Genomic DNA, 9608 nt, shown 5'->3' with positions numbered 1-9608 from the left:
TCATTAGGGAGCTGTGCTGCTGAAACAGGATCTTTCTTTCCCTCCAGGGTTGTGTACACTTAGTGGAAACTGGCTCCAGCTCATGTATACAGAATCCCTCCCGACAGAGGGAGGGATTCTGTACATTACACTCGGTCAGAGAGTCCGGGTGAGCTGTCGCCAGGAGCAGTTTGAGGGGGGCTCAGGCTGGCTGCTGTGTGTGGACCGAGCCGGGCGTCCTGAGTGGGACACAAGCCGCGTGAGGTGCATCGGTGAGTGCTGTGTGCAGGCGGGGGTCGATGGGGCTGGAGGGGGATGTGAGCCCAGGGCCGGAGCTCCCCACCGGAGCTGTGAGCAGGGGGAGGCCAGCGACACTAAAAGAGAGACGTGTGTTGAGGTGGAGCAGGGATTCCTGCTCTGGGCCGTGTCCCTGGGGCGTCAGGAGACTGCCATTGCCAGGACCAGCCCCGGTCCGGCTCCCCAGCTGCAGGCTGGGTATTTCCCTGCCTGACACACTCATGCCCTGGCTAAAGCCCCCTGTGTCCTCACCAGCCACCTTGGCCTGGGGCAGCTCTGCTGGGGGTGGAGCACAGGGAGGACAGCGGGAAGGAGTGTTCCCCATTGCAGCCCTGTGGCCAAATCCTGCACCCTGCGTCTGTCTGGGATGTTCCTGGGTCAGTGCCAGGTCCTGGCCCAGGCTCCTCCAGCAGTTTGGGATCCCTGGTGCTTCCCCATGTAGCTGGGTGTAAGCAGCCTGCTGTGCGGACTGGGGAGCCCCTGACACCCCCGTGCCTTTGGCTGGATGGGTGGGGATCCGTGCAGGACCTGTCCCCGTGCAGTGCTCCACTCCCAGTATAGCTGCTTCAGGTCAAGGGCTCTCGGAGCTCCTGGGAAATCATCCCACAGCCCCAGACCCATCCTGGGCAGGCCAGGACACATTCCTCACCAACACATGGGCCTTGTCTCTGCAGAGAAATGCCACAGGCCCCAATGGGACCCCAGACTCCAGTTTGCACCAGACCGACCGTTTTATAGCCGGAATGAGATGGTGATGCTGAGCTGCCTGGATGGGTCTCCTCCATCGCTCCCTGAGATCTACTGTGCGAGGCATGCTCAGGATAAGCAGAAAGTCTGGGCTGTGCGGGGTGGCCGGAGCAGACGGCGCCACATTGAAGAGAACGTGACCTGTGCAGGTGGGTGAGGGAAGAGCTGCCCCTGCACTGTCACACTTGGCTCCCACTGCAGCACAAGAACCAGCTTGGTCCGTGGAGTCTCCACGTCTCTCCGGCCAGCCGGGGCAGGGCCGTGTCCAGGGCTGGCTGCCAAGGGAGCCAGGAGGCCAAGGCCTTGCTGGGTGGGTTGTGGCAGCTGGCTCAGTTCTTCTGAGCCCGTCCGGCTCCCCACGGCCAGGCCACGTTCAGCTGCAGCAGGACCCCCAGAGCCCTGCCCAGCACAGCAGTGCTCCACCTGTGCAGCCTCACAGGCCAGATGAGCGGTGCAGGGCTGGTCTGTGGGCTGGGTCCCATGTGCAGGGCTGGTCTGCAGGCCTCATCCAGCCCACGCTCAAAGCATGAGATCGGTCTGTGGGACAGACCCCATGCACCAGATCCAGCCATGGAGCAACCCCACGTGCCCATGCACTGCATCCAGTTGTGGCCCCATCCTGGGACCCAGCCTGACCATGTGCACCAGATCAAGCTGTAAAATAACCCCACACTTTTGTGCGATCTAGTGCATGGGACTGTGTCATCCAGCCCTCCATCTTCCAGAGAGAAATCATGTACTTGTCCTAAAGTCAGAGAATCAGGTCCATGGACCTGTGTAAGAGCTAGCTGCACTACTTCTACCCAAGCTCTGTGCTTCTACCCAAGCTCCCTTCCCCAGGCCTCTGGATTTGGTCTGTGCCAAATGGGCCTGTAACGTGGTTCACCTGCACATTCTCCAGGGTGAATTTCATCAGGCCCTGCTGACTTGATTCGTCATAAGAACAGAAGAGCTGCTGTGTCCTGGGTCAGGCCCTGGTCCATCTTGCCCATCTGCTGTGTCACATGGTGGCAGGGAGCGGAGGCTGGAAGGGAGAGGGACCTGGGTTTGACCAGGGCTTTTCCCCTGTCCCTCTCTCTCTGGCAGACACCAGCATTCAAGGCCCCGGGGAATTCAGATCCCTCGAACTGATCTAACATTTACCCCCGTGGCGGGCCAGTAGTGGGTGCTCCTGCACTGAGCCACCCACTGCGCTGCGCCCGAGCACCTACCGGGCTCCGAGTGCCTCCCTGGGGGTGCCTCACATCTGGCCAGCTCCTTACCAGGAGCACACCCATAAGTCTGGGGTCATGGCTGCCACCACCCAGGGGTCTGGACTGTTTCTGGGCCCTGTGCCCCCTGGGGTACACAGGCCTTGTAGCCCTTGAGGGTGATATACCCACTGAGAGGCCTTGGGCTGCTTCCTTTAGCCTGAAGCACAAAAATGAGCTTTGCTTGGTCATCTGAGCCAAGGGAATAAAAAAGGCATGCCCGAACCCTCTCCCAAGGAGTCCACCGTGCTTGGTACAGTGGAGACCTTTCATCACCGTCCTGATCCAATCCTGGCCAGGTGGTGTTCGATGCTAGCCAATTAATTTGAACTGCATCATCACTACCTAGTGGAGTGACAGGGGATCCTGCTCCTGCCCCTAGGCCATGAGGTTTTTGCCAAAACAATTGAGAGGATGAGTTCCCACCCTGCTACCTGTGGTCAGTCGTTAGGCAGAGTGGGCTGCTCAAGAACCAGAGTGGCAGACACATGAGAGAGAGAGGTGGATGGAGAAGGGGAACATACTACCCCCAGGGTGAGCAGAATGCTGGAGCAGGATTCCTCCACAACCCCGTCCTTTGCTCACTCTGGCTGTGCTCCTTCCTTCCTCCTGCTGTACTTCTTTCCAGCAGGGATCTGGCTACAGTGACCCTTTGCTGCAAAAAAACAAATCCAAGCAGGCATGGGAGGAGATGCAGCAGGGAGAGGCTGCAGGTCCAGGGGTTGCGGCTGTCACTGGGGCCCTGGCAGGTGCCTGCAGCCAGCACGTGTGTGCGGGGTAGGGGGTCTTCCCATGCGCTGTGTCCTCGCTGCAGATTCTGGCCCCCTCAAGTGCTGCCCCCCCCCCCCCCCCCATCAGCACTGCATGGAAAAACATGAGCTGTGCTAGGCTGTGGAAAGAGCTGGGTGAAAGCAAAGGAACTGGGTTTATTTGGACCTGAGCCACCCCTGGGCTCCGCACAGACATGGTGGTCACACATCTTTTGTCCGGGCTGCCAGCAGTGGGCCTGGCCTCTTGACCCCCCCGCCCCTGCACAGAGGTAAAGACTGGTCTGACTGCAGCATCCTTCAGGGCCATGATATCTGCAGGGTGGGGAGTAACCCCTACGTGATGTTTGTTCCACAGACAGCCCCAACATCACCACTGGGACACCAGAGATTACACCCACTAGCATTAGCCTTGGATGGATTTGCACACCCTCTAAGTCCTGCCTGAGCATTTCAGCCATGGAGGTCAAGTGCCTGCCGGCTGGACCCCAGGCCAACCCCTGCCGGAGGCCAGCAGACAGCAAAGGGCAGACAATAGGAGGCCAGGCTGGGACACTTATCTGCAGCAACCTGCAACCCTTCACCCTCTACAACGTCACCATCTCTGCACGGTATGGGGCTACCAGATCCTCCCCCAGTGCTGTCCTCGACACGCAGCTGCTCAGGACAAGTGAAACAGGTAAGGGGTGGGGGGTGAATCGCAAGCCGTGGGTGGGAGCTGTGGGCTGTGTGCAGAGCTGGAGCAGGGGAGCAGCTGTGTATGAGGATGCAGCACCCTTGCACCTGCACCTTTCCTAGGGGCAGGGGCAGGGGCAGGGGCAGGGTAATTCCTCTACTGCCTTCGCTACCAGGAAGGAGCTGCATGATTTCTCAGCTCCTGCTTCCCCCATATCTGCGCCTCCATGGAGAAGGGGCAGGGCCCAGCCACAGCTTCTTGGCCTGCAGCTCTCCCCATGGTGCTGAGCTGTGGGTGCTGGGCCTGGCCTCAGGGCCTAGGCAGTGACCTGCTGTTCCTTTGCTCTAGTGCCAGACCAGCCCCAGATAGAGCCGAGGGACCCCAGCACCGGATCCCTGCAGTGGAAGCAGCTGCTGTCCTGCCACGGGGACATCCTCGGGTACCAGGTACCAGGGCCCTTGGACTTGTTGCCCCAAGCCTTTGCTGGTTGCCTCCCCCACCTTCTGCTCCATGTTTCAGGGGTTTTTAAAGCCTGTGTCAGAGGCTCTGGGTGCTGCTGGAGCCCAGGCTGGGGATGGGGACTGGGTTGTGCCAATGGCCCTGCTGGAATCATCCCTGGAAGGTCCTGAAAGAGGGTCTAACCCATCTGCTCAGGGTCAGGGTCAGACCCACACTGCATTGGGGTCAGCAATCCCCCCTCGTCAGACTGGCCTGGACTGGGGGCCTTTGCCTGCAATCTCTCAAGTGCATGTTAGTACGCTTTGCAAGAGCAAAACATTGGCAGTCATGGTCCCCCTGCTTTCCCTGTGGCAGGGTTGGGAGCTATGATGCCTGGTGCTATGTCAGAGGATGTGTCTGGGCTGGTTTGCACAGGACTGATCCTGCTCCAGGCAGGAGCTGGACTAGCTGCGACCTCTGCAGGTCTCTGCCAGCCCCACTTCTGTAGGGCTCAATGACTATGATTTCTATGACTTGCTCCTGAGTGCCCAGCACCGCCTATCAATCTCTGGCTGCCTTTGGCACTGTGCACCGTGAGGTCATGCTGGGAGATGGGGGTCTGCCTCTGGGCAAGGTCCTTCTGTCCCTGCTGTGAGAGGTCCCAAAGGACAGTGTGGGGAAATAGGTCCAGGACCCAAGAAGTTCCCATGGGGTCTCAGGTTCCTGCCCTGGATCCCTCCAAGGTGGGGCAGGCCTGAGTCCTCCCGGCGCTGCGCTGTTCCCTGCAGCTGAACATCACGGCTTGGAGAGAGAACGACGACAGATTCTTGGAGGAGCAGGTGGTGCAGGTGAACCCATCAGTCACTGAGTACAGGCCGCCCCACTGGAGACCCGGGACCAACTACTCGGTGACAATCCAGGGCCTCACAGCTGCGGGCCTGGGGGAGGCATCACAATGGGCCTTTGAAATGGAAATGTCAGGTAATGGCCACTGCCCCCAGGATGTGCCAACGCACAGTGCCCCAGGGTGTGCCAATGCTGGGAGCAGCCTGGAGCCTCGGTATGTGGTTGTGACAGGACCATGGGTGTCTGTGTTGCAGGAAAGCAGGAGTCCAGCCTAGTGGGGATCACACCAGGCTACGTGGCCATCGCTGTGGTCATGCCACTGGTGGTGGCTGCTGGAGTCTTGCTGCTGTGGGTTGTGCTCTCCAGGTCAGTCTGGGGCACGTCTTCGGCCTGCTCTGCCCATCCCTGACAACTGCTGGGGGTGCAGCAGGGACAGGAGCAGGGTGGGGGTGAGACATGGCCCCAGGTGCTCCCTGGGGGCTGCTCCCAGGGCAGCGGTGTAGGGACACCCAGCCCACCCCTGTGCACACAGGGTTGCTGCGTAGCCAGGTTAGAACTACAAGGAACTATGACACGCCCAGTGGTAACACAACCCTTACCCAGCTCCAGCCCCTAGTGCTCTCCGAACTCACCTCTCACTCCTTGGTGTCATTGTTTGATTGGAGAGGAGGCTGCCTAATATGTCCTAGAGCAAGCCTGTTTCTTTAAATACCAGCTAGTTCTGCCAGGGCACCTGCAGCCCTCAGGGCGAATCACAGCTTCTGACCCCCCTACAGCCATGCCCATGCCTGGCACGTGCTTCAGCTCCTGGGCCCCCTGGCCCCTATCTCTGTCCTTATTTTGCACAGGCCTCATGACCCTGGCCTTTGCCCAAGCGCATCTTTCTTCTTCCTCCCTTTTTCTCTTTGGACTTTAAACTCCATTGCCCCTCCGCCGTCCCACCACAGGCCTATGGTATGCCCTGAAATCAAGGCTGCTAGCCTGTCTGTAAATACGGCATGCCTCCTGACACTGGACAAACACTTCTAGGAAAGACAAATGAAACCCACTCTGTGTCCAAACACAAACCATGGCTACCTGTCTGCATGACAAGGACTCCCCTTGCCTCCAGTGCTATTCCCCTGTGGGCACCAGCACCCTCTTGGCCTGCCTTCACAGCAGCCCCAGTGCCAGCTAGGAGAGCACCTGCATTCCCCTTGCCCTGCAGCTCTTGTCCCAGCAGCCTCCAGGGTCAGACTTCCCCTCCGGGTTCAAAACCTGTGATCATACACCTCCCTGGCCCTGGCCCTGGCCCTACCGGGCAGGTGCCTCCCTGGGCTGTCCCAGGAGTTTCCTGGTTCACCTTGCTGGATCAGCCTCAGGGTGGCTCCCTGCTGCTGACCTCTTCTGTGCTCCTATCCTGTCTGCTGTGCAAGGCTGTAGCCCACGGTGCTGCAGTAGCACAGCTAGCTCTGTGTTAAGGGCTGGCATCAGCTAACTCCCCCAATACCTGTTCCCTGGCAGCTTTATCCACCTGAGACTCTCTCTGCTTCTCCTTCACCCTTACAATAACAGGACCCTGTGGTGCTCCCTTACAGCCCAGCACCTCCTCTCCTAGTCTCAGCTGGGCTGGGCCTGGGGCTGGAGCAGGGGGACACACCATGCTATGGGTCCCTCAGGTTACCCCAGCACAGACCCTGTGGGGTCATACAGCTGTCCTTTCAGGAGTGGTGCCGAGCCCAGAGCAGTGGCACAGAGGTGCAGTTAGGCATTGGATTTCCCCATGGTCCTTTACCCACGATCAAATGTCTTTCCTCTTGCAGACGGTGCCGGGCCAGAACAAGGAGCTCAGGGCAGGAGCACTATGCAGGTAGGAGCCTGGGGTAACCCCACATACAACCCTGGCTGGTGCCAGTTCCTGGAAGAAACTGGCACCAGCAAAGAGAGGGGCCCCTTCTAGCTGGGGGCTGCCTGAGGGGCATGGTGCTCCCTGGAGTAGGGCAGATGCCAATGGCTCCAGAACCCCATGGCACACAAGCACCCCACATTCCTGGGGGGAGGCAGGATGCACCAAGGGCCCTGTTGAGCCCAGGGCGGGTGAGTGACTCTTCCAGGGCATGACATTTTCCTACTCTCCCCCCCCCTCCTCCCAATCACAGAGCTACAGCCCCGTGACCCATCGGACATCTACTGCCGCATCCAGGGCCCTCTACCAGCAGTGCCCAAAGCTGCCGAGAATGATATCCCTGCCTTGACCCTGAAGGCCTGAGCCACTGCCATGCTGGACACACACGGAGAGCCTCTCCCCTCTGCAGGCCAAGACATCAGAGCTATGGTGACAATTCCTGCACTCTTCAGGCATCAGGAGACAAGCAGAGGCCTCTGGACCAACTGCGGGGCTTGAGAGTATGGCAAGATAGGACCCATGTGTCCCCCAACCCTGTGCTGTTTTTCCCCTGCCAAATCCTGCCTTCCAGTCCAGGCAACCTCAGCCTCATTTGGCCACAAAACATGCTCTAGTCCTTATCCTCTATCCACACAGCAAAAAATCAGGTTTGGGAAGTCTCCAGTCACCCCCTTTCTATGGCCTCTGCCTCCCCTCCAGCCGTAACCCAGCCAACTCGGGGAAACAGAAACCAAAGAACACAAGTGACAGCCTCAGCTCAAAGGAGTGTCCCACATGGGACTCGGCGCACCCCTTGGGATTGGGCTCCAAGTGGAATGGAAAATGCAACAGAAAGAGCCTGGAGGAATTAGCTTGCTTCCTATGCAGGTCCCAGCTTCTCTTCCCTCAGGGCGGCCTCCTGAGCCTCATGCCTCTCCGAAAAGTGTTCCTCCCCAGTGGTTTCCACAGCCAGACTGCCTGCCCTGGCTGGAGGCTTGGGCTTCTACAGGGCTCCCTGGGTCACTCCCTGGGATATCAAGCTCTGCCCGCACCTGGGCCTGGAAGCCATCTGCCTTCTTGCTTCTGGCTCCCCTGCCTGTGAGTTGGCCCCTGGCATCACCACTGGGCATAGAGAGGTGAGACACAGAGATGAAATGGAAGAAAGCAAAGAGGGAGAGTTAAAACCCAGGAAAGCAGGGGGAAGGAACCTCTGCCAGGGACAGCAGGCGCCAGCAGACACACCAAAGGGCAAAGAAGAAGAGGTGAAGGGATGAGGTGAAGGAAAGGGAAAGGTCCAGGTACCCCTAGACCCTCTTCTCATTCTATTATCAGGGTCAGGGCCCCATTACACCTCTGGTGGGCCAGTAGGGGACACTTCTGCACTAAGCCATCTGCCTCACTGCACCCAACCAAAACCACACTTCAGGTATCTCCCCTGGGGTACCTAGGTCCAGCCAACCCCCTTCCTGGAGCACACCCGCAGGCCTGGGGTAACTGCTGCCACCACCCAGCGTCTGGTCTTTGTTGCTGCCCAGGGTACACAGACTCTGTAGACCTTGTAGATGCTTTGCCTCCAGCAGGAGGTATCTAGGTGCTTCTTATAGCCTGAAGCATTAACAGTAGCCTCCCTTAGTCAGCTGAGCAAGGGGAGCTATGTGACAGCTGAAAAGTGTGCCTGTGTGATAAAGGTACTTGCTGAAGGCCCTATGAAGATTAGACCAAGTGTTTTTCTGTATTTAATTAGATATTAGGCTATATGTTGTTGCTAAGAGCCTAATTAAAGTTTAAGATGTAGTGAGGCCTTGTATAAAGTAAGGCCTAGTAAATTTAGCAAAGCCTTGAAGGAGTAAGGCCCTGTGGCATAGTTAAAATTACCTTATCAAAGGAATACAAGGCTTGTACTGCTAATTGGTCAGTCTAAGGACAGTTGAAGTAAAAGGAATCTGAGTGGTTGTACATTATCAGAACCATTCAGGAGCTATAAATTAGCTGGAATATCTGGAAACCATTCAAAAGGAAGATTCAGATCTGTGAAAAAAAGATTCATAGATTCATAGATGTTAGGGTCGGAAGGGACCTCAATAGATCATCGAGTCCGACCCCCTGCATAGGCAGGAAAGAGTGCTGGGTCTAGATGACCCCAGCTAGATGCTCATCTAACCTCCTCTTGAAGACCCCCAGGGTAGGGGAGAGCACCACCTCCCTTGGGAGCCCGTTCCAGACCTTGGCCACTCGAACTGTGAAGAAGTTCTTCCTAATGTCCAGTCTAAATCTGCTCTCTGCTAGCTTGTGGCCATTGTTTCTTGTAACCCCCGGGGGCGCCTTGGTGAATAAATCCTCACCAATTCCCTTCTGTGCCCCCGTGATGAACTTATAGGCGGCCACAAGGTCGCCTCTCAACCTTCTCTTGCGAAGGCTGAAAAGGTCCAGTTTCTCTAGTCTCTCCTCATAGGGCTTGGTCTGCAGGCCCTTGACCATACAAGTGGCCCTTCTCTGGACCCTCTCCAGGTTATCCGCATCCCTCTTGAATTGTGGCGCCCAGAATTGCACGCAGTACTCCAACTGCGGTCTGACCAGCGCCCGATAGAGGGGAAGTATCACCTCCATGGACCTATTCGTCATGCATCTGCTGATGCACGATAAAGTGCCATTGGCTTTTTTGATGGCTTCGTCACACTGCCGACTCATGTTCATCTTGGAGTCCACTAGGACTCCAAGATCCCTTTCCACTTCCGTGCCACCCA

Source organism: Alligator mississippiensis, chromosome 3 (assembly GCF_030867095.1).
Source record: "Alligator mississippiensis isolate rAllMis1 chromosome 3, rAllMis1, whole genome shotgun sequence".
Classification (NCBI taxonomy): Eukaryota; Metazoa; Chordata; order Crocodylia; family Alligatoridae; genus Alligator; species Alligator mississippiensis.
This window is presented reverse-complemented; position numbering follows the sequence as displayed.